A 26,266-nucleotide genomic window follows, 5' to 3' on the forward strand; every position below is an offset into this window, starting at 1 on the left:
CCCCCGCGACTGATGGAGCCTAAGAGCGCCCGCAGCCCAACGGGCCGCCAGGTCGACCCCGACCCCGTCCGGCCTCCAGGTCGACCGGCGCCGTTACGTTGCCGGTCGACCTGGCGGCCTTTACGTTGCCGGTCGACCTGGCGGCCCGTTGGGCTGCGGCCGCGGTTATCAGCCATCAGTGGCTGGGGGGCTTAATAGTCGGGCGGGGGGGCGGGGGCGAGGACGCCCTCCACCGCCCCCTCTCCCTCTCTCTCCTCTCCGTGCCGGTCGGCCTAGTGGCCCGATGGGACGGCGGGCTCGTTCGTCAGTCGCTGGGAGGCTTAATTGTCGGGCCTGGTGACCGACCCACCCCTTTCGGAGGGTACTTGGGTGTGGCGCCCGGCCGATCCTGCTGGTCAACCTGCCATACCCCCGGAGGGGGGAAAAAAATGGGGGAGAGAGATGTGGGATCTCCTCTCCCCCTCCCTCTCCCAGGGCCCTCCCTCGGTGGAGAGCCCCCTCTTCCCCGAGGAGGGTAAGGTAAGGCGAGACTCCTCCCAGGGCCCTCCGTCAGTGGAGGACCCCCTCTTCCCGGAGGAGGAGAAGGGGAGCGAGACTCCTCCCAGGGCGTGGCCCTCCCTCGGTGGAGGACCCCCTTATTGTCGGAGGAGGAGGGGGTGTGGGAGCGAGACCCCACCCCCTCTTTTCCCACCACGGCCCCCTGTCCCCTACCCCCGGCATGAGGGAGGAGGACGACCGCGGGGCGGGAGGACAAAGCGAGCAAGCGAGCGACAAAAACTTGTGTCGAGGGCTGACTTTCAATAGATCTCCCACAGGGAGTTCACAGTCTTAATCCCCATTTTACAGATGAGGTAACTGAGTTACCAGAAGTTAAGTGACTTGGCCAAAGTTACACAGCTGACAGTTGGTGAAGCCGGGATTTGAACCCATGACCTTTGACTCTAAAGCCCACACTCTTTCCACCGAGACACACCGCTTCTCTAAAGTGTATGTCCAAATGCTTGCAGAAGCATTCTTAAACCACCTGCCAATTGACTATTCCAAGTAATCGTGGACAGAGGAATGAATCATTGTGTTAAAAGTTGACAGTCAGTCAAACAGAAATAATCAAAGACACGGGGCCCACAGGTGTGGTTCAGGAATTGCCTGGTCTTTCATGCTATCCTAACGGTTAAAAACCTAAACTTCTTTTGTTTCAAACTTGGCTTTAATCACTAGCTTTGATTGCCGATTCCTTCTACATTGGTTAGAAACACATTTGGGATTATGGGAATCTATGTTCATGGGTCAAATGGTTTAAATAGTTCTGTTTAAAATGTCTGTTGGGTGTCCTCACATAAGAGGCGGAATGCCAATTTAGGAGGCTAGGATATTAGAGCAAAGCCCATTGTTGGTGTTAAGTTAGCCATCACCAAGCAAAGGGGAGAATTTCCTGCAATGCCAACTTCAGCCAACACAGTGGAACTGTGGTATTTCATCCCCCACACCCACACCCTCCAGCGTATACTCATGGTCCCTTTCAGTGCATTCACTTCACAAGTGAGAGACTGGACCTACCAGCGATACTCATTTGTATCCTGCTTGGCCTGGCGCAGGGCATCATTGTTCCTATTAGCAACTTCAGAGAGGTCAGCAAACTGTTGAGAAAACATTCACAGTGGACATCTCAACCCCAGGGTGGATCGCAGCCCCTTGGTCCCAAGAGGACAGAGGACCAGTCAGCTGTCAACTGGAAAGCTGGATCACCAATGAATTCCCTATTCCACTCTCCTCCAGTCACCAGCGTCACCTTCCGTAGCATACAGCGTGGTCCTGAGAAACCAATCTAGGGAAATAGGTGAGTCCTGTGCATGCCATGGATACTTCCAGAGGGAGCCCCTACCCCCTGACTGCCGGTTCGATGAAGTGAATGTATGCATGCATGCACCGTACCCCCAATCCCTGCACCCCCTCTCCAGATGGGTGACCTGTGCCAACTGCTTGGTTTAATTCCCAGAGAGCTGGTTTAGGGACTAGGTTTAGGGTACCGCCCTCAGGGAACACCTTCCCCTAGAGTCACACCTCGGATTTGTACCATTCTTCAGGTTCATGGATGTTCTTTCAGCCACATTTTGTTACCGCTGGCGAACATCACGCAGGGCAGCAGTGTGATCGGGCTTAGCCACATCCACATTGATCTGGATGTGCTGTTCCTGAATCTGGGACTGCAGACCCTGGATTTCCTGGTGAAGAATAAGTAGAAAAGATCAAGTTCCTGCTGGCTTCCCTGAGAAGATCAGCTTAATTTACATTCTCCGATTAAAAGGAAGCCCATTACCTCGTCATGAAGTTTCTTCAAGAAGACTATCTCTTCTTTTAAGGATTTGACTTTCCGCTTGAGATCAAGGTGTGCCAATGAAGCATTGTCAACATCCTAATTGAAATGAGAGCCAAATTACTTATTCTAACCAAATCAACCATTCATTGACTCACATTTGCTTTTTAGAAAACATTTGTTGAAAATAAGCAGAGTCAAATAAGCAGAGTCTACCATGCCAAAGCATCCGGAAAGAGATGAACTTAGCTTTCCAGTCAGAGGTTTGGAATTTGGCCAAATCAATCTGGTTCTCAATTTGGAAATGCTGAGGTGAGAGGCGTTCGTTCTTTGGTAATTAGTCATAAGGGTAGGCCCGGTATCATGAGAGTCCAATTGGGGACTTCTTTACTGAGACAGATCCTGGGTGGATCTTGTAGGCCCTGGTCACCAACAAGCAGGCAGGTTAGAAAAGCAGCTCTGGCTCTGATTCTGGCTTCAGAAAGTGAAAAACAGATGTGTCAATCTATCAGTTCAACTTGCTTTTTTCCCCTTCTTCCAGAGGATGTCACAGCTTGGAGACAAGGGAGACAGTGTGGCCTATTGGAACAAGCACAGGGCTGGGAGACAGGAAACTTGGGTTCAGATCCTGGTTCTGCCACTTGTCTGCTGGGTGACCTTGACCAAGTCACTTAACTTCTCTGGACCTGTTTCCTGTAAAAGGGGAATTCAATTCTTGTCCTGCCTCCTTCATTGACTATGAGTTCTGTGGGAAAAAGGTACTCTTTCCATTCTGATTATTTTGTCTCCGCCCCAGTGGCTAGCACATAGTGAGAACAACCAAAGTAACTGCATATAGTATAGTACTCTGAATACGGCAGGCATTCAATGTATACTACTGGATGAATGAATTAATTGCAATATAGTGCCTTCTTCCCGTAGATGTACTTTCTCTGACCGCCACCCAAGCCTTCTCTCTGACTTCCCCGCCTTCAACCTTCAATCTTTTACCCAGATCATTTTCTTAGAAAAATTATTCTGGGCACATCTCCCCACTCCTTAAAAAAAACCCATCTCACTACAATACTCTGCACACAGTAAGCTCTCAATAAATACTATTGAATGAATGAATGAGTGCCCCCTGCTTTTTACCCCTCTGTTTTCTGCTCCTTTGCTTCTCAGACCCTCTGCCCCTCAGCTCTCTTCCCCCTACTCTTCGTCTCTCCTTTCTCTTCTGCTCTGCTTTCTGCTGTCTGTCTCCATCCTTCTTGACTGTGAGCCTATTGTTGGGTACGGATTGTTGTGACGTTGTACTTTCCAAGCTCTTAGTACAGTGCTCTGCACACAGTAAGTGCTCAATAAATACTACTGAATGAATGAATGAATGCCCCCTGCTTTCTACCCAGTTGCTTTCTGCTCCTTTGCTTCTCAACCCTCTGCTCCTCTGCCCCTCTGCCCTGCTGACCCTCAGCTCTCTTCCCCCTACCCTTCAGCTCTCCTTTCTCTTCCCCTTTGTTTTCTGCTGTCTATCTCCCCCATTCTAGACTGTGAGCCTGTTGTTGGGTACAGATTGTCTCTGTAGATGAATTGTACTTTCTGAGTGCTTAGTACAGTGCTCTGCACATAGTAAGCACTCAATAAAAACTATTGAATGAATGAATGAATGTCCCCTGCTTTCTACCCAGCTGCTTTCCACTCCTTTGCTTCTCAACGCTCTGCTCCTCTGCCCCTCTGCCCTGCTGACTCTCAGCTCTCTTCCACCTACCCTTCAGTTCTACTTTCTCTTCCCCTTTGTTTTCTGCTGTCTATCTCCCACCTTCTAGACTGTGAGCCTGTTGTTGGGTACGGATTTTCTCTGTAGATGAATTGTACTTTCTGAGTGCTTAGTACAGTGCTCTGCTCACAGTAAGCACTCAATAAATAAGCTTGAGTGAATGAATGAATGAATGCTCCATTCACCTCACCTCTCTACCTTCCTTCCACCCTGCGATCAGCTCTCTTCCCCATTCTGCTCTCAGCTCCCTGCCCCTTTGCTCTCGGCTCCCTGCCAATATGCCCATCTGCACTCTTCCATTCTGCATTCTGCCCCACTCCTCTCTACCCGCTGGTATTTTCCCTCCTGGTCTCTTCCCCCCTTGTCTCTGTCCCCAGAGTTTCTGCCCCCCTAGACTCTAAAACCCAGCTCTCTGCCCCCTGGTTCTATGCTTTCTGCCCCAAGCTCTCTGGATCCCCAGATTTGCACCTCTCAGCTTTCAGCTACCGGCTATCAGCTCCCCTTGGTCCTTGCCCCTCAGTTCCCTGACCCCATTCTCTCTGTCCCCTGCTTTTCTGCCCTGCCTCTCAGTTCTCTGCTCCATGCCCCTTTAGTCTCTGCTTCCTATCCCTCCGCCCCCGCCCTTCCCTCCATCCCGCCCCACACACAGCTCTTGACTCTCAGCCCCTCAGCTCTCAGATCTCTGCCCTTAAGGTCTGTATCTTTCTGTTCTCTGCCCCTCAAATTTTTCCCCTTGAATCTCTTCCCCTCTGATCTCTGGCCCTTGTTCTCTGACTCCCTGCTCTCTATCCACCTGTTCTCTGAATCTCTGTCCCCCTGCTTTCTGCCCCTCAGCTCACCTCCCTGTGCTCCACCCCTCAGTTTTCTGTTCCTCAACTCTATTCCCTCTGACCCTCAGTTCTCTGTGTTTTCGCTTCAGCTCCCTGCCACTCAATTCTCTTCCCTCTGCCCCTCAACTCTCACCTCCAACCGCTTTATTTCACTGCTCCTCAGTTCTCTGCCCTTTTGTTCTCTGCTTTTTGTTCTCTTCCCTTTTCTTCTCTCGCCTTCTGCTCACTGCCCTATGCCCGTCTGCCCCTAGACACCCTGCCCTGTTTCTCTGCCTCCCTGCTCTCTTTGCCCTCCCTGATCTTTGCACCCGGGCTCTCTACCCATCAGATGCCTGCTCTCTTCCACCCACTCTCTGCCACCCGCTCTCTAACCCCAACTCTCTGCCACCAGCTCTCTGCCCCCAGCAATGTGTGTAATCTCCCAACTCTTTACCCTATCCCCAATTCTCTGCTTTTCGTCCCCCAGCTCTCTGCCCCCCAGCTCTCTCATCTCTTGCCCCCCAGCTCTCTGCTTTCTGACCCCAGCTCTCTGCTCTCTGACACACAGCTTTCTGTTTGCCCAGCTTTCTATCCCTCCAACTTCCTATCTCCCTGGCTGTCTATCCACCACGCTTTCTGCCTCTCGGCCCCTTTGCCCTCTACTCCTCGACTCTCTGTCCCTCTGCTATCTGCTATGTCACTGTCTGCCCCTCAGCTGTCTTCCCTCCTGACCTCTGTCCCCCAATCATTGCCCCCCTTTCTGTTCCCCCTGTTGTCTGCCTCCTCCTCTCTGCCCCCCACTCTCTGCCCTGCTGATCTTTGGATCCCTAGCTCTCTACTACTCATCTCCCTGCCCCTCAATGCCCAGTCCCCAGTTTTAGCCCCCCTCCCCAACTTTCTGGCCCACCAGTTTCTGCCCTCCCACTTTCTGCTCCCCCTGCTTAAGACCGCCCCCCCCCCCCCCAGTCCCACAACTCTTTGCTTCCTGCCACTATCTCTCTGTCCCTCAGCTCTAGGCTCTCTGCACTTCAGCTCTCTGTCCCTCAATCCTCTGTCCCTCAGCTCTCTGCCCCTCAATTCTCTGCCCCCGAGCTCTCGGCTTTCTTCCAATCTGCTCTCTTCTTGCCTGCTCTTTGCCCGTCTGCTCTCTGCTCCCTAGCCCTGCCTCACAGACTCCTGCCTCGTAGGTCTCTCTACCACAGGCTCTCTGCCCCCAGACCTCTGCTATCTTCCATAAGCTCTCTGCCCTGACCCCCAGTTCTCAGCTCTCCATCCCCAAGCTCTCTGCTCTGCGTCCCCCAGTTCTCTGCAGTCTGTTCTTCAGCTATCTGCTCTTACCCCTATCGCTCTGCTCTTTGTCCCTCACTCCCTGCTCCCCCAAGCTCTCAGCAAATCAGCTCAATTTCCTCCCCCAGCTCCCTGTCCAACTGGCTCTCTGCCCCCGTGCTTACTGCTCTTGGCCCCAGGGTTCTGCTTTTCCCCCCCTTCCCCAGCTCTGTGCTTTCACCCCACTCCCTGCTCCCTATTCCCAGACTCTTTGTCCCCCATCTCTCTTTCCCCTGAGCTTTCTATTCCCCACCCCCCAGCTCTCTGTCCCACACAGCTCTGTCTCCCCCCAGTTCTCTGCCTGTCAGCTCTTTCCCCCCTGCTCTCTGACTTTTAGCTCTCTGCCCCCCGCCTTACCCAGCTCTTGGCTTTCTGCCCCTTGCCCCAGCTCTCTGCACCCCCAAGTTTCTGCTCTGCCCCCCCCCTGCACCCAGCTCTCTGATCTCTGCCCCCAACCTCTCTGACACTCAGCTCTCTTGATCCTTAGCACTCTACTCCTCAGATCTCTGTCACTAAGATCTCTAACCCCCAGCCACTCGCAGCCCTCAAGCTCACTGCCCCACCAGCTCTCTACCCCCCAGCTCCCTGCCTTATTCCCCTCCAGCTCTCTGGCCCCATACCTCAGGTCTCTGTCCCCCAGCTCTCTGATCTCTGCCCCCCCCCCACCTTTCTACTCTCTGCCCCCACTGCACTCTTTGCCCCCCCAACACTCTGCTCTCTGCCTCACCAACCTTTCTGCCCCATGCCCCCAAGCAGTTTGCCCCCTACCCTCTGCCCTCGGGCTCTCTCCTCTCTTCCTCAAGCTCCCTGCCCACTCTAGGCTCTCTGATCTCTGCCCACACCAAGCTCTTTTCTATCTTACCCCAAATTTCTGCTTTTTGTCCACCAGTTCTCTGCTCTTTGCACCCCAGCTTTCTGCTCTCTGCCTCTCGGCTCCCTGTCTCTCAGCTCTCTAAATCACTGTTAGGATCTCTAGGATCCACTGGACTCTGGGGTTCTGACACTTGGTCCATGGCAGGGAGGTAAAAGAGAGGGTGGGGTTTTAAGGAGGGATGGAGGTTAGAATTTTGGGCCCAAATGGCAACAGGAGAGGAAGGAAAGTGTTCTTTCCCTCCCTTCTCTATGTGGGGAGACATGGGGAGCAGGGGCTGCCAAGAATAGAATAGAATAAATTCTATTTATCTAATTTGATGGTATTGGTGCCTGTCTACTTGTTTTGTTTTCTTGTCTGTCTCCCCATTCTAGACTGTGATCGCGCTGTTGGGTAGGGATTGCCTCTATCTGTTGCAGAATTGTATCTTTCAAGTGCTTAGTACAGTGCTCTGCACACAGTAAGTGCTCAATAAATACAACTGAATGAATGAATGAGGGAACTGGGCAGCGTTTTTTTGGGAGAGGAGGAATCACCCTTCTAGATAATGGCAAGGGACCCCACCCCTGAGTGGTTTGCCATGGTGCTTTCTCCCACATTAGAGAGGCTTATCCATTGCCTCCATTTCTCCCTTGGGAAGCATCATGGCCTCATGTCTAAAGCATGGGCCAGGGAGACAGAGGATGTGGGTTCTGATGCCAGCTCCCCATTTGTCTACTGAGTGACCTTGGCCAAATGATTTCACTTCTCTGGGCCCCAGTTCCTACATCTGTAAAATTGAAATTAACATTGTGAGCCCCAGGTGGGACATGGGCTATGTCCAACCTAATTAACTTGTATCTCTCCCACTGCTTAGTACAGTGCCTGATACCTAGTAATTGTTTTACAAATAATCAATAAATAAAGCCGGCCTTGTCAGACTGAGTTTTCATGGATTCCTTTTCTAGAAGGGATCAGTGAGGAGGTGGCAGGAGCCAAGCCCCTGGGATCTTGAGGAGTGAGGGAGGATGGAACAGACCACAGAATACTAGCTAAGAATCCTTCGAGGAAGACAGTGTGTCCCCTTTCCAGTCCCTTACCACACTGCCCAAGGATTAGGCCAGAAAGTAGGGTGGCCCTGGGCCCCAGCCAAACTCGAAGCAACGTGGAGCATCGGAAGGGCCCCAAGGCCCTCGGTTCCACCTGAAAAGGTGGACAGTGGGACATCCGGGTCCCTGCCTCTTTGAGGTGTGACAACAGATTGACAGGCGGGACAGTGGGTGGGTGGCCAGATGTTGGATACTGTTCCTCTAGGGAGATTGCTGATTTGTTTCTCTTTGTGCAGGTCTTTTCGAGGGGCAGTCTTGTTCAGAGGCAGATCAGATAGATCAGATGACAGATGAGCAGTGTGGCTCAATGGAAAGAGCACGGGCTATGGAGTCAGAGGTCATGGGTTTAAATCCTGACTCTGCCATTTGTCAACTGTGTGACTTTGTGCAAGTCACTTAACTTCTCTGTGCTTCAGTTCCTTCTTCTGTAAAATCGGAATTAAGACTGTGAGCCCCACGTGGGACAACCTGATCACCTTGTAACCTGCACATAGTAAGCGCTTAATCAATGCCATTATTATTATTACTATTATTATTATTACTATTTTTATTACTAATATTATATTTGTACCCTTTCTAGACTGTGAGCCCACTGTTGGGTAGGGACCGTCTCTATATGTTGCCAGCTTGTACTTCCCAAGCGCTTAGTACAGTGCTATGCACACAGTAAGCGCTCAGTAAATACAATTGAATGAGTGAATGAATGAATGAATGAATTTGTGGGATTCCTTGTCTATTCTAGAATGACATGGTTGCTGAATTTAGCATCCTTTCCTGCCTGCTCCCGAGGACCCCATGCCTGCTTCTGATTGGCTCTAGGGTGTCCAGCTCAGGAGATTGAGTGAGGGTGATTAACCAGTTTCCATGCTCATCTTGGTGGTTCCTGGAGCTGAAGTGGTGCAATTGGTTATCACACGGTTCTTACAGTGTGATATGGATGTAGGTCATTCTATTTCCTCGAAGAGGCCTTCCCTGACTAAGCCCTCCTTTCCTCTTCTCCCACTCCCTTCTGCTTCACCCTGACTTGCTCCCTTTATTCATTCCCCCGCCAGCCCCTCAGTACTTATGTCAGTATCTGTAATTTATTTATTTCTACTAATGTCTGTCTCCCCTTCTAGACTGTAAGCTTGTTGTGGGCAGGGAATGTGTCTTTTTATTGTTACATTGTACTATCCCAAGCACTTAGTACAGTGCTCTGCACACCGGAAGCTATACATAAATAAATAAATAAATAAATGAATAAATGTGCCCCTCAGGTCTATGCTCTCTGCAGCACTGCCCCTCAGCTCTCTGCTCTCCACCCCTCAGCTCTTTCCCCCACTCAGTCAGTAGTATTTATTGAGCACTTACCCTGTGTAAAGCACCGCACTAGGTGCATGGGGAATGCAATTTAACCATTAATTCACATTTTCCTTGCACACAACAATCTTACAGTCTAGAGTGGGAGAGAGACACTAATAGGAATAAATATATTATAGATATGTAAATAAATGCTCTGGGGCTGGGAGGAGGGATGAATAAAGGAAGCAAGTCAGGGCAATGCAGAAGGGGACAGGAGAAGAAGAAAGGAGGGCTTAGTCAGGGAAGACCTCTTAGAGATGTGCCTTCAACAATGTTTTGAAGGGGAGAGAGTAATTGTTGGATCTGAGGGAGAGAGGGAATTCCAGGCCAGAGGGAGGACATGGGCAAGGGGTTGGTGGCAAGATAGATGAGATCGAGATATAATGAAAAGGTTAACATTAGAGGAGCTAGGTGTTGGGGCTGGGTTGTAGTGGGAGAGTAGGGTAGGGTAGGTGGGGACAAGGTGATTGAGTGCTTTAAAGCCAGTGGTGAGGACTTTTTGATCGATGTGGAGGTGAATGGGCAACCACTGGAGTTTCTTGAGGAGTGGGGAAATATGACCTGAAGGTCTTTGTATAAAAATGATCGGGGCAACATAGTGATATATATGGACAGGAGTGGTGAGATACAGAAGGAAGAGAGGTCAGCAAGGAGGCTGATACAGTAATCCAGGTTGTTAGGATGAGTGATTGGATTGATGTAGTAGACGTTTAGATGGAGAGGACAGAGCATATTTTAGTGATGTTGTGAAGGTGCGACTGACATGATTTAATGACGGATTGAATATTGGGGTGGAATACGAGAGAGGAGTATTGCAAATAAATTCCATCGTATTTATTGAGCGCTTACTGTATGTGTTTAATTCATTCATTCGATCGCATTTATCGAGCGCTTACTGAGTTTAATTCATTCATTCATTCGATCGTATTTATTGAGCGCTTACTGTGTTTAATTCATTCATTCAATCGATCGTATTTATTGAGCGATTACTGTATGTGCTTAATTCATTCATTCGATTGTATTTATCGAGCGCTTACTGAGTTTAATTCATTCATTCATTCGATCGTATTTATTGAGTGCTTACTGTGCTGAATTCATTAATTCGATTGCATTTATCGAGTGCATACTGTGTGTTTAATTCATTCATTCGATCGCATTTATGGAGCGCTTACTGAGTTTAATTCATTCATTCATTCGATCGTATTTATTGAGCGCTTACTGTTTTTAATTCATTCATTCATTTGATCGTATTTATCAAGCGCTGAGTTTAATTCATTCATTCATTCAATCATATTTATTGAGCACTTACTGTGTGTTTAATTCATTCATTCATTCGATTGTATTTATTGAGCGCTTACTGTGTTTAATTCATTCCTTCAATCAATCATATTTATTGAGCACTTACTGTGTGTTTAATTCATTCCTTCATTCGATCGTATTTATTGAGCACTTACTGTGTGTTTAATTCATTCCTTCATTCGATCGTATTTACTGAGCACTTACTGTGTGTTTAATTCATTCATTCATTCGATCGTATTTATTGAGCACTTGCTGAGTTTAATTCATTCATTCATTCAATCGTATTGAGTGTTTACTGCATTTAATTCATTCACTCATTCGATCGTATTTGAGCGCTGTGTTTAATGCATTCATTCACTCAATCGTATTTATTGAGCACTTACTGTGTTTAATTCATTCATCCGATCATATTTATCGAGCACTTACTGAGTTTAATTCATTCATTCATTCGATCGTATTTATCGAGGGCTTACTGTATGTTCATTCATTCATTCGATCGGATTTATTGAGCACTTACTGTGTGTTTAATTCATTCATTCAATCATATTTATTGAGCGCTTACTGAGTTTAATTCATTCATTCTATCGTATTTATTGAGCGCTTACTGTGTTTAATTCATTCATTCGTTCAATGGTATTTATTGAGCGCTTACTGTGTTTAATTCATTCATTCGATCGCATTTGAGCGCTGAGTTTAATTCATTCACTCATTTGATCGCATTTATTGAGCGCTTACTGTATGTCTAATTCATTCATTCGATCGTATTTATTGAGCCCTTATTGTGTTGAATTCATTCCTTCATTTGATTGTATTTATTGAGCACTTACTGTGTTTAATTCATTCCTTCAATCATATTTATTGAGCCCTTATTGTGTTTAATTCATTACTTCATTCGATTGTATTTATTGAGCGCTTACTGTGTGTTTAATTCATCCATTCATTCGATTGTATTTATTGAGTGCTTACTGTGTTTAATTCATTCATTCATTTGATCGTATTTATTGAGCGCTTACTGTGTTTAATTCTTTCATTTGATCATATTGAGCGCTTACTGAGTTTAATTCATTCATTCATTTGATCGTATTAATTGAGCGCTTACTAAGTTTAATTCATTCATTCATATTTATTGAGCACTCACTGTATTTAATTCATTCATTCATTCTATCGTATTTATTGAGCACTTACTGTGTGTTTAATTCATTCATTCATTTGATTGCATTTATTGAGCAATTACTGTGTTTAATTCATTCATTCATTTGATCGTATTTATTGAGCGCTTACTCTGTTTAATTCATTCATTCATTCGTATTTATTGAGCGCTGTGTTTAATTCATTCATTCGATTGTATTTATTGAGCGCTTGCTGTGTTTAATTCATTCATTCGATAGCATTTATGGAGCGCTGTGTGTTTAATTCATTCATTCATTTGATCATATTTATTGAGCGCTTACTGTGTTTCATTCATTTATTCGATTGTATTTATTGAGCGCTGACTGTGTGTTTAATTCATTCATTCATTCGATCATATTTATTGAGTGCTTACTGTGTGTTTAACTCATTCATTCAGTTGATCGTATTTATTGAGCGCTTACTGTGTGTTTAATTCATTCATTACATTCGATCGTATTTATTGAGTGCTTCCTGTGTGCAGAGCACTGTACTTAGCGCTTGGGAAGCACAAGTTGGCAACATATAATTCTCACCCAGTCCTTAGTACAGTGTTCTGCCCCCAGGCTGAGCCCCCTTTCTCCTCCTCCCTCTCCCCACAGCCCCTGTATATATGTTTGTATAGATTTTGTTAATCTATTTATTTTATTTGCACATATTTCCTATTCTATTGATTTTCTTCATGATGTTCATCTAGCTTTATTTCTATTTCTTCTGACGACTTGACACCTGTCCACATGTTTTGTTTTGTCGTCCGTCCGTCCCCCTTCTAGACTGTGAGCCCGCTGTCGGGTAGGGACCGTCTGTCTATGTTGTCAAGTTGGACTTCCCAAACGCTTAGTACAGTGCTCTGCACACAGGAAGCGCTCAATAACTAATAATAATAATCATGATAGCATTTGTTAAGCACTTACTATGTGCCAAGCACTGTTCTAAGCGCTGGGGAGGATACAAGGTGATCAGGTCGTCCCAAGGTGGGGCTCCCGGTCTTCATCCCCATTTGACAGATGAGGGAACTGAGGCACAGAGAAGTGAAGTGACTTGCCCAAAGTCACACGGCCGGCAATTAACAACGGCATTTCTTGAGCGCTTCCTATGTGCAGAGCACTGTTCTAAGTGCCGCGGGGCCGGGATTCGAACCCATGACCTCTGACTCCAAAGCCCGGGCTCTTTCCACTGAGCCACGGAATACGATTGTATGACTGACTGACTGAATGAATTAAACACACAGTAAGCGCTCAATCAATACGATCGAATGAATGAATAAATTAAACACACAGTAAGCGCTCAATCAATACGATTGAATGAATGAATGAAACACAGTAAGCGCTCAATAAATGCGATCGAATGAATGAATGGATTGCTATTACGACTACGATTGGTATTTCCACTACGATTAGTTCGTCTATTCTCAACCCCATCTCTGGCCTTGGTCACCTACGCGACATCTGGATCCTTGCCCATGTAGAGCGTTCAGTCGACATGGGGAGACACGTATAAATAAATTACAGATAGGGGAAATAGTAGATTATAAAAATAATAATAATAATAATAATAATAATGGCATTTATTAAGTGCTTACTACATGCAAAGCACTGTTCTAAGCGCTGGGAAGGTTACAAGGTGAAGGATGGACAAAGTCCCTGTCCCACATGGGGCTCCCAGTCTAATTAGGAGGGAGAAAAGCTATTCTCATTTGACAGTTGAGGGAACCGAAGGACAGAGAAGTAAAGTGGCCTGCCCAAGGTCACACAGCAAGCAATTAAAAACAATAATAATAAACAATAATGGCATTTGTTAAGCACTTACTATGTGCCAAGCACTGTTCTAAGCACTGGGGAGGATACAAGGTGATCAGGTCGTCCCACGGGGGGCTCACAGTCTTCATCCCCATTTTCCAGATGAGGTCACTGAGGCCCAGAGAAGTGAAGTGATGTGCCCAAAGTCACCCAGCTGACAAGCGGCGGAGCCGGGATTTGAACCCATGACCTCGGACTCTATGGCCGTGAATTTTCTAGGGCTGGAGGGAGAGGGGATCGAAGCACTAATGGGGCACCCAGCCATCTGCACGGGTGAGAGGAGGGGAGCAGACTGTACTTCCCAAGTGCTTGGTACAGTGCTCTGCACACAGTAAGCGCTCAATAAATACGATTGAATGAATGAATGAATGAATAAAGGAAGTAAGAGTTTAGCCAGGGAAGCAGCGCCTAGTGGAAAGAGTAGAGGCCTGGGACCCGGGTTCTGATCCCAGCTCTGCCAAGAAGCAGCGTGGCTCAGCGGAAAGAGCCCAGGCTTTGGAGTCAGAGGTCACGGGTTCAAATCCCGGCTCCGCCGCTTGTCAGCTGGGTGACTTTGGGCGAGTCACTTCACTTCTCCGGGCCTCAGTGACTTCATCTGGAAAATGGGGATGAAGACTGGGAGCCCCCCGGTTCTCCTTGGAACCTCCCCGGTGCTTAGAACAGCGCTTTGCACATAGTAAACGCGTAATAAATGCCGTCATTATTTACTATTACTATTAGAGAAGCAGCGTGGCTCAGCGGAAAGAGCCCGGGGTTTGGAGTCAGAGGTCACGGGTTCGAATCCCTGCTCTGCCGCTTGTCAGCTGGGTGACTTTGGGCAAGTCACTTCAATCAATCAATCAATCAATCGTATTTATTGAGCGCTTACTGTGTGCAGAGCACTGTACTAAGCACTTGGGAAGTACAAGTTGGCCACATATAGAGACGGTCCCTACCCAACAGTGGGCTCACAGTCACTTCTCCAGGCCGCAGTGACCTCATCTGGAAAATGGGGATGAAGACTGGGAGCCCTCCGTGAGACGACCGGATCTCCTTGGAACCTCCCCAGTGCTTAGAACAGTGCTTTGCACATAGTAAGCGCTTAATAAACGCCATCATTATTTATTATTATTGTTATTAATTGCTTGCTGTGTGACCTTGGGCAGGCCGCTTTACTTCTCTGCACTTCGGTTTCCTCAGCTGTAAAATGAGAATACTTTTTCTCCCTCCTAATTAGACTGGGAGCCCCATGTGGGACAGGGACTTTGTCCAAACTGGTTAACGTGTATCTATCACAGCGCGGAGAACTCTGACACATAGTAAGTGCTTAGCAAATACCATGTTAAAAAAAAAGAGAGAGAAAGCCCATAGGGTAGCGCTTTGAATGTCGGGGAAATGGTGGATTTTGACAGTGTTGTGAAGTAGAACCCACAGGATTTGGTGACACGGACTGTGTGGGTTGAATGAGGGAGATAATGATAATATTAATAATAATAATAATGGTAATAATGGCATTTATTAAGCGCTTACTATGTGGACAGCACTGTTCTAAACGCTGGCACCGTTCAAAGCATTGGCACTGTTGGACAACGCCACGTTATGGGCTTGTGAGACCGAGACAATGAATAATAATGATGGCATTTATTAAGCTCTTACTATATGCTCCCCACAGCACCTGTATATATGTATATATGTTTGTACGTATTTATTACTCTACTTATTTATTTTATTTGTACATATTTATTCTATTTCTTTTGTTTTGTTAATATGTTTTGTTTTGTTCTCTGTCTCCCCCTTCTAGACTGTGAGCCCACTGTTGGGTAGGGACCGTCTCTAGATATTGCCGACTTGTCCTTCCCAAGCGCTTAGTACAGTGCTCTGCACACAGTGAGCGCTCAATAAATACGATTGAATGAATGAATGAATGAACAAGGAGACTGATGAATTAGTCAAAGCGAGACTAGGCTACTTGTCCTTCCCAAGCGCTTAGTACAGTGCTCTGCACACAGTGAGCACTCAATAAATACGACTGAATGAATGAATGAATGAATAAATGAATGAACAAGGAGACTGATGAATTAGTCAAAGCGAGATTAGGCTACTTGTCCTTCCCAAGTGCTCAGTAAAGTGCTCTGCACACAGTGAGCGCTTATTCAATAAATACAATGGAATTCATTCATTCATTCATTCAATTCACTGAATGAATGAATGAATAAATTAATGAACAAGGAGACTGATGAATTAGTCAAAGAGAGATTAGGCTACTTGTCCTTCCCAAGCGCTTAGTACAGTGCTCTGCAAACAGTGAGCGCTCAATACGATTGAATGAATGAATGAATGAATAAATGAATGAACAAGGAGACTGATGAATTAGTCAAAGCGAGACTAGGCTACTTGTCCTTCCCAAGTGCTTAGTACAGTGCTCTGCACACAGTGAGCACTCAATAAATACGATTGAATGAATGAATAGGCTAAGTGCTTGGATCACACTGCTTAGAGAAGCAGTGTGGCTCAGTGGAAAGAGACGAGGCTTTGGAGTCAGAGGTCATGGGTTCAAATCCTGGCTCCACCAATTGTCAGCTGTGTGATCTTGGGCAAGTCACTTCACTTCTCTGTGCCTCAGTTACCTCATCTGTAAAATGGGGATTAAGACTGTGGGCCCCCCATGGGACCACCTGATCACCTTGTAACCTCCCCAGCGCTTAGAACAGTGCTTTGCACCTAGTAAGCGCTTAATAAATGCCATCATTATTATTATTATTAGTCTCTGGGCCTCAGTTCCCTCATCTGTAAAATGGAGATTAAGACTGTGAGCCCCCCGTGGGACCACCTGATCACCTTGAAACCTCCCCAGCGCTTAGAACAGTGCTTTGCACCTAGTAAGTGCTTAATAAATGCCATCATTATCATCATCATCATCATCAATCGTATTTATTGAGCGCTTACACGGTGCTGTGGGGTGCTGTGGGGAAGGGAAGGAGGTAAGAAGTGGGGGATGGAGAGGGGGACAAGGGGGAGAGGAAGGAAGGGGCTCAGTCTGGGAAGGCCTCCAGGAGGAGGTGAGCTCTCAATAGGGCCTTGAAGGGAGGAAGAGAGCTAGCTTGGCGGATGGGCAGAGGGAGGGCATTCCAGGCCCGGGGGATGACATGGGCCGGGGGTCGATGGCGGGACAGGCGAGAACAAGGTATGGTGAGGAGATTAGTGGCGGAGGAGCGGAGGGTGCGGGCTGGGCTGGAGAAGGAGAGAAGGGAGGTGAGGTAGGTGGGGGCGAGGTGATGGAGAGCCTTGAAGCCCAGGGTGAGGAGTTTCTGCCTGATGCGCAGATTGATTGGTAGCCACTGGAGATTTCTGAGGAGGGGAGTGATATGCCCAGAGCGTTTCTAGACAAAGATAATCCAGGCAGCAGCATGAAGTATGGATTGAAGTGGAGAGACATGAGGATGGGAGATCAGAGAGAAGGCTGATGCAGTAGTCCAGACGGGATAGGATGAGAGCTTGAATGAGCAGGGTAGCGGTTTGGATGGAGAGGAAAGGGAGGATCTTGGCAATGTTGCGGAGCCGAGACCGGCAGGTTTTGGTGACGGCTTGGATGTGAGGGGTGAATGAGAGAGCGGAGTCGAGGATGACACCAAGTTTGTGGGCTTGTGAGACGGGAAGGATGGTAGTGCCGTCAACAGAGATGGGAAAGTCAGGGAGATTGCAAGGTTTGGGAGGGAAAACAAGGAGTTCAGTCTTAGTGCTCAATAAGTGCTCTAAGCACTGGGGGCGGTTACAAGGTGATCACATTGGCTCACGGTCTTCATCCCCACTTTACAGACGAGGGAACTGAGGCACGGAGCAGTTCATATCAGTGCTCCGACGGCCAGGCTATTTTTGCGTCTCACTCATTCCATCGATCGTTATTTATTGAGCGCTTTACCGTGCGCAGAGCTCTGTACTAAGCGCTTGGGAAGGACAAGTCGGCAACATATAGAGATGGTCTCTACCCGACAACGGGCTCACGGTCTAGAAGGGGAGGAGATGAACAATAAAACAAAACATTCAGTCATTCAATCGTATTTATTGAACGCTTACCACGTTGTGCAGAGCACTGTACTAAGTGCTTGGGAAGTCCAAGTCGGCAACATATAGAGACGGTCCCTACCTGACAACGGGCTCACAGTCTACAAGGGGGGAGACGGACGACAAGACAGAACATTCCTTCAATCATATTTATTAAGAGCACTTCCCGTGCACAGAGCACTGCACTAAGTACCTGGGAAGTATTCATTCATTCATTCCTTCAATCGTATTTATTAAGAGCGCTTACCGTGTGCAGAGCACTGTACTAAGCGCTTGGGAAGTCCAAGTCGGCAACATATAAGCGCTCAAGAAATACCATTGATATAGAGACGGTCCCTACCCGACAATGGGCTCACGGTCTAGAAGGGGGTGGGGGGTGGGGAGACTGACAACAAAACAAAACATTCAGTCATTCAATCGTATTTATTGAGCGCTTCCTGTGTGCAGAGCACTGTACTAAGCACCTGGGAACTATTCATTCCTTCAGTCATATTTATTAAGAGCACTTATCGTGTGCAGAGCACTGTACTAAGCTCCTGGGAAGTATTCGTTCCTTCAATCATATTTATTAAGACCGCTTCCCGTGTGCAGAGCACTGTACTAAGCACCTGGGAAGTATTCATTCATTCATTCCTTCAATCATATTTATTAAGAGCGCTTCCCGTGTGCAGAACACTGTACTAAGCACTTGGGAAGGACAAGTCGGCAACATATAGAGACGGTCCCTACCCGACAACGGGCTCACAGTCTAGAATGGGGGGAGATGGACAACAAAACAAAACATTCAGTCATTCAATTGTATTTATTGAGCGCTTCCCGTGTGCAGAGCACTGTACTAAGCACCTGGGAAGTATTCATTCATTCATTCAATTATTTTTATTAAGAGCGCTTACCGTGTGCAGGGCACTGTACTAAGCACTTGGGAAGTCCAAGTCAGCAACATATAAAGACGGTCCCTTCCCAATGACGGGCTCACCCAGCGCTTAGAACAGTGCCTTGCACATAGTAAGCACTTAATAAATGCTGTTACTATTATTATTTTTATTATTAGAGGGAGACAGACAACAAGACAAAACATGTGGATGGGTGGCAAGTCGTCCGAACAAGTAGGATTGTTTTATTATTATTATTATTCTCTGAGCCTCAGTTACCTCATCTGTAAAATGGGGTTAAAGACTGTGAGCCTCACGTGGGCCAACCTGATCACCTTCTAACCTCCCCAGCGCTTAGAACAGTGTTTTGCACATAGTAAGTGCTTAATAAATGCCATCATTAATTAATTCATTCATTCATTAAAGCTAGATTCATTCAATCATATTTATCAATAATAATAATAATAATGATAGCATTTATTAAGTGCTTACTATGTGCAAAGCACTGTTCTAAGCGCTGGGGAGGTTACAAGCTGATCAGGTGGTCCCAAGGTGGGCTCACAGTCTTAGTCCCCATTTTACAGATGAGGAAACTGAGGCCCAGAGAAATGAAGTGACTTGCTCAAAGTCACACAGCTGACAATTGGAAGAGCCGGGATTTGAACCCATGACCTTTGACTTCAAAGCCCGGGCTCTTTCCGCTGAGCCATGCTGCTTCTCATTATTATTATTATTCTCATTATTGAGCACTTCCTGTGTGCAGAGCACTGTACTAAACGCTTGGGAAGTCCAAGTTGGCAACACAGAGAGACGGTCCCTACCCGACAGCAGGCTCACGGTCCCGTCGTTAACAAAAATCAATAGAATAGTAAATATGGACGAGTAAAATAAATAGAGTAATAATAAATCTGGATGAACCTAGATATGGGGGCTGTGGGGAGGGGAAGGTTGGATGTTGTGTGGATGTTGTGTGTTGGTTGTTGTGCAGATGCTGACGTGCCCAAGGACGTCCTGTTCCTCCCCACGTCACCCATAAACACGCGATCTCATCGTCTCTAGCCACTACACATCTCTATCCTCACCGCCTCTGAAATCCCGCTATCCGGCTGCGGATTTAGCTCTAATTCATTCATATTTATTGAGCGCTCCCTGTGTGTAGAGCACTGTACTAAGCGCTTGGGAAGTCCAAGTTGGCAACACAGAGAGACGGTCCCTACCCAACAGTGGGCTCACAGTCTAGAAGGGGGAGACAGACAACAAAACAAAACATATTAACAAAACAAAATACATAGAATAGTGTGACTCGGTGGAAAGAGCCCGGGCTTTGGAGTCCGAGGTCATGGGTTCAAATTCCGGCTCCACTAATTGTCGGCTGGGTGACTTTGGGCAAGTCACTTCGCTTCTCTGGGCCTCAGTTCCCTCATCTGGAAAATGGGGGTGAAGACTGGGAGCCCCCCGGGGGATGACCGGATCACCTTGGAACCTCCCCGGCGCTTAGAACAGTGCTTTGCACATAGTAAGCGCTTAATAAATGCCATCATTATTATCATTTATAAAATGGGGATTAAGACTATGAGCCCCACGTGGGACAACTTGATCACCTTGTATCTCAGAGAAGCAGCGTGGCTCAGCGGAAAGAGCCCGGGCTTGGGAGTCGGACATCATGGGTTCAAATCCCGGCTCCACCAATTGTCAGCTGGGTGACTTTGGGCAAGTCACTTACCTTCTCTGTGCCTCAATTCCCTCATCTGGAAAATGGGGGTGAAGACTGGGAGCCCCATGTGGGATGATTTGATCACCCTGTATCTTAGAGAAGCAGCATGGCTCAGTGGAAAGAGCCCTGGCTTGGGAGTCGGAGGTCATGGGTTCGAATCCCGACTCCACCGCTTGTCAGCTGGGTGACTTTGGACAAGTCACTTCACTTTTTTTTATATATATAATGGCATTTATTAAGCGCTTACTCTGTGCCAAGCACTGTTCTAAGCACTGGGGTGGTTACAAGGTGATCAGGTTGTCCCATGGGGCGCTCCCAGTTTTAATCCCCATTTTCCAGATGAGGGAACTGAGGCCCAGAGAAGTGAAGTGACTTGCCCAAAGTCACAAAGCTGACAAGTGGCGGAGTCGGGATTTGAACCCATGACCTCGGACTCCAAAGCCCGGGCTCTTTCCACTGAGCCACGCTGCTTCTGCTTCTCTCTTTCTAGACCGTGAGCCCACTGTTGGGTAGGGACCATCTTTATATGTTGCCAAATTGTACTTCCCAAGCACTTAGTACAGTGCTCTGCACACAGTAAGCGCTCAATAAATACGATTGAATGAATGAATGCCTCAGTTCCCTCATCTGTAAAATGGGGATGAAGACTGTGAGCACCCCCCCTTGGGCCAACCTGATCACCTTGTAACCTCCCCACTGCTTACAACAGGGCTTGGCACATAGTAAGTGCTTAATAAATGCCACTGTTGTTGTTATTATTATTAATAATAATAATACTGAGAAGCAGTGTGGCTCAGTGGAAAGAGCCAGGGCTTTGGAGTCAGAGGTCATGGGTTCAAATCCCAGCTCTGCCACTTGTCAGCTGTGTGACTTTGGGCAAGTCACTTCACTTCTCTGTGTCTCAGTGACCTCATCTGGACAATGGGGGTGAAGACTGTGAGTCCCCCGTGGGCCAACCTGATCACCTTGCAACCTCCCCAGCACTTAGAACAGTGCTTTGCACATAGTAAGCGCTTAGTAAATGCCATTATTTAGTCTTCTAGATTGTGAGCCCGCTGTTGGGTAGGGACCGTCTCTATGTTGCCAACTTGTACTTCCCAAGCGCTTAGTACAGTGCTCTGCACACAGTAAGCACTCAATAAATATGATTGAATGAATTATTATTATTATTATTGTTCTCTGTGCCTCAGATCCCTCATCTGTAAAATGGGGATGAAGACTGTGAGCCCCCTGTGGGACAACCTGATCACCTTGTAACCTCCCCCCAGCGCTTAGAACAGCGCTTTGCACATAGTAAGCGCTTAAAAACTGCCAATATTATTATTATTATTATTACTATTCTCTGGCCCTCAGTGACCTCATCTGTAAAATGTGGATGAAGACTGTGAGCCCCCCGTGGGCCAACCTGATCACCTGGTAACCTCCCCAGCGCTTAGAACAGTGCTTTGCACATAGTAAGCACTTAATAGATGCCATCATTATTATTATTCTCTGTACCTCAGTTCCCTCATCTGGAAGATGAGGAAGAAGACTGTGAGTCCCCCGTGGGACAACCTGATCACCTCCCCAGTGCTTGACACATAGTAAGTGCATAATAAATGCCGACATTATTATTATTATTCTCTGTGCCTCAGTGACCTCATCTCTAAAACGGGGATGAACACGTGGGCCAACCTGATCACCTGGTAATCTTCCCAGGGCTTAGAACAGTGCTTTGCACATAGTAAGCGCTTAATAAGTGCCAATATTATTATTATCATTCTCTGGGCCTCAGTTCCCTCATCAGTAAAATGGGGATGAAGACTGTGAGCCCCCCGGGGGACAACCTGATCACCTGGTAGCCTCCCCAGTGCTTAGAACAGTGCTTTGCACATAGTAAGTGCTTAATAAGTGCCAATATTATTATTATTCTCTGGGCCTCAGTTCCCTCATCTGTAAAATGGGAATGAAGGCTGTGAGCCCCCCGGGGGACAATCTGATCACCTGGTAGCCTCCCCAGCGCTTACAACAGTGCTTTGCACATAGTAAGCGCTTAATAAGTGCCAATATTATTATTACCATTCCCTGGGCCTCAGTTCCCTCATCTGTAAAATGGGGATGAAGACTGTGAGCCCCCCGGGGGACAACCTGATCACCTGGTAGCCTCCCCAGCGCTCAGGACAGTGCTTTGCGCATAGTAAGCGCTTAATAAATGCCATTATTATTATTATTATTCTCTTGGCCTCAGTTTCCTCATCTGTAAAATGAGGAAGACTATAAGCCCCCCGTGGGACCACCTGATCACCTCCCCAGCGCTTAAAACAATGCTTTGCACATAGTAAGCGCTTAATAAATGCCACTAATTATTATTATTGTTATTATTATCTGTGCCTCGGTTCCCTCATCTGTAAAATGTGGATGAAGACTGTGAGCCCCCCGGGGGACAACCTAGTCACCTGGTAACCTCCCCAGCGCTTAGAACAGTGCTTGGCACATAGTAAGCGCTTAATAAATACCAACATTATTGTTGTGATGATGATGATTGCTATTATTGTTATTATTGCTGTCTGTGCCTCAGTTCCCTCAGTCCCCCGAAATCCAGCCTCCCCTGCCCAAGAAAGATGCCGCGCCCGACTCACCGGCCTCCCGGCGACGGAAAGCGCGGCCCAGCGTGACCGGAAGCGCCGCCTTGTGGGGCCCTTCTAGGCCGCCGGAGGCCTCGCCGACTCTGTGGAAGTCCGCGTCCACCGGGGGGGCGGGCCCTAGATTCTCCAGTGTCCAATCACGTCACTCCAGGGCAGCACCGGGTACAGCTGATTGGTCGAGGGGAGAGTCACTCTGCACGCAGGCGGCTCGGTCGCCGGAGCACGAGACCTAACGGGAGAGGGCGGAGCGGAGGGGGCGGGAGATGGTGCTCGGTCATTCGTTCGTTCGTTCATTCATTCATTCATTCATTCATTCATTCATTCGGTCGTTCGTTCATTCGGTCGATCATTCATTCATTCATTCATTCATTCAGTCATTCAGTTAGCCAGTCATTCATTCATTCAGTCATTCAGTCAGTTATTCAGTCAGTCACTCATTCAGACAGTCATTCATTCAGGCATTCAGTCATTCATTCAGTCATTCAGCCATTTATTCATTCAGTCAGTCAGTCATTCAGTCAGCCATTCATTCATTCAATCAGTCATTCAGTCAGTCAGTCATTCAGCCAGTCATTCATTCATTCATTCATACCGTCAGTCAGTCAGTCAGCCAGTCATTCATTCATTCAGTAATTCAGTCAGTCAGCCAGTCATTCATTCAGTCATTCAGACAGTCATTCATCAATTCATTCCATCAGTCAGTCAGTCAGGCAGTCAGTCATTCAATCGCATTTATTGAGCGCTTACTGTGTGCAGAGCACTGTACTAAGTGCTTGGGAAGTGCAAGTTAGCCATGGTCCCTACCCAACAAGGGGCTCACAGTCTCGAACAGCACTTTGAACAGTGCTTTGCACATAGTAAACACTTAAGAAATGCCATCATTATTCATTCACTCAATCGTATTTATTGGGCACTTACTGTGGGCAGAGCACTGTACTAAGCGCTTGGGAAGCACAAGTTGGCAACCTATAGATATGGTCCCTACCCAACAATCATTATTATTATTATTAGAAGGGGGAGACAAGACAACAAAACAAAACATGTGGATGGGTGTCAAGTCGACAGAATAGATAGAAGTAAAGCTAGATGCACATCATTAAAATCACTAGAATAGTAAATATGGACAAGGAAAATTAGTAGAAAAATATGGAACGCTTCACGAATTTGCGTGTCATTCTTGCGCAGTCATTCATTCCATCGTATTTACTGAGCGCTTACTGTGGACAGAGCACTGTACTAAGCACTTGGGAAGTACAAGTTGGCAACATAGAGAGACGGTCCCTACCCGACAACGGGCTCACCGGCTAGAAGGGAGAGACACACAACAAAAGAAAACATTCATTCATTCAATCATTTACTGAGCGCTTACCATGGGCAGAGAACTGTACTAAGCACTTGGGAAGTACAAGTTGGCAACATAGAGAGACGGTCCCTACCCGACAACGGGCTCACAGTCTAGAACGGGGGGACGGACAACAAAACAAAACACGTGGGCAGGTGTCAAGTCGTCAGAACAAATAGAATTAAAGCTAGATGCAGATCGTTAACAAAATTCATTCATTCAATGGTATTTATTGAGCGCTTACTGTGTGCAGAACACTGTAGTAAGCGCCTGGGAAGTCCAAGTTGGCAACATATAGAGACATACCTACCCAACAACAGGCTCACAGGCTAGAAGGGGGAGACAGATACTAAAACAAAACATGTGGACAGGTGTCAAGTGGTCAGAACAAATAGAATTAAAGCTAGATGCAGATCGTTAACAAAATTCATTCATTCAATCCTATTTATTGAGCACTTAACGGGTGCAGAGCACTGTACTAAGTGCTTGGGAAGTCCAAGTTGGCAACATACAGAGATGTACCTACCCAACAACGGGCTCACCGGCTAGAAGGGGGAGACAAGACAACAAAACAAAACACACGGACGGGTGTCAAGTTGTCAGAACAAATAGAATTAAAGCTAGATGCAGATCGTTAACAAAATTCATTCATTCAGTCGTATTTATTGAGCGCTTACCGGATGCAGAGCACTGTACTAAGCGCTTGGGAAGGACAAGTTGGCTCCCCTTCCCTTCCACATCACCTTGACTCACTCCCCTTGCTCTCCCCTGCCTCTCCCTGCCCCACAGCATATATATATATATAGTATATAGTACATATAGTATAGTATATATAGTATAGTATATAGTATATGTATAGTATAGTATATATAGTATAGTATATATGTATATATCTATAATTCTATTTATATATTTGATGCCTGTTTACTTGTTTTGATGTGTCTATATCTATAATTCTATAACTGATGCCTGTTTACTTGTTTTGACTGTAAGCCCAGTGTGGGCAGGGATTGTCTCTTTTTATTGCTGAATTGTACTTTCCAAGCACTTAATACATGGCTCTGCACACAGTAAGCGCTCAACTGTCTGTCTCCCCCTTCTAGACTGTGAGCCCGTTGTCGGGTAGGGACCATCTCTATATGTCGCTAACTTGTACTTCCCAAGCGCTTAGTCCAGTGTTCGGCACACAGTAAGCGCTCAATAAGTACGATCGAACGAACGAGTGAATGAACATATAGAGACGTACCTACACAACGGCAGGCTCACCGGCTAGAAGGGGGAGACGGACAACAAAACAAAACACGCAGACAGGTGTCAAGTCTTCAGAATAAATAGAAGTAAAGCTAAATGCACATCATTACCAAAATAAATAGAATAGTACGATATGGACAAGTAAAATAAATAGAGTAATAAATCTGTACAAACATATATACGGGGCTTTGGGGAGGGGAAGGAGGGGAAGGAAAAGGGGGCTCAGTTTGGGAAGGCCTCTTGGAGGAGGTGAGCTCTCACTAGGAAATATTAGAAAAAGTCAACACTTGTTATTTGGTCAGTCAGTCGTATTTATTGAGCACTTACGGAGCACAGAGCACTGTACTAAGCATGTGGGAAGTCTAAATCGGTAACATATAGAGACGGTCCCTGCCCAACAACGGGCTGAGCGCTTCCAGGGACGTTACGTGACTGTCATTCAATCATAGTTATTGAGCGCTCACTGTGTGCAGAGCACTATACTGAGCGCTTAGCCCAAGGTCACACTGTAGCCAAGCGGCGGGGCCAGGATTAGGATTCTCAGGCCCAGGCCCTTTATGCTTGTCAACCGACTGACTGACTGAGGCTGGAGGAAAGAACGTGGGTCTTAATTCCAGCTCTGCCACCGCAGGTCGCGTAACCTTACGAGAGTCAT

General features: G+C 47.0%; 1 pseudogene; it reads right to left on the reverse strand.

The window, feature by feature from the left end:
* Positions 1 to 945: 945 nt before the first annotated feature.
* On the reverse strand, positions 946 to 26,266 carry LOC119921768 (annotated as a pseudogene).

Source organism: Tachyglossus aculeatus, unplaced genomic scaffold, assembly GCF_015852505.1.
Source record: "Tachyglossus aculeatus isolate mTacAcu1 unplaced genomic scaffold, mTacAcu1.pri SUPER_30, whole genome shotgun sequence".
NCBI classification, from domain to species: Eukaryota; Metazoa; Chordata; class Mammalia; order Monotremata; family Tachyglossidae; genus Tachyglossus; species Tachyglossus aculeatus.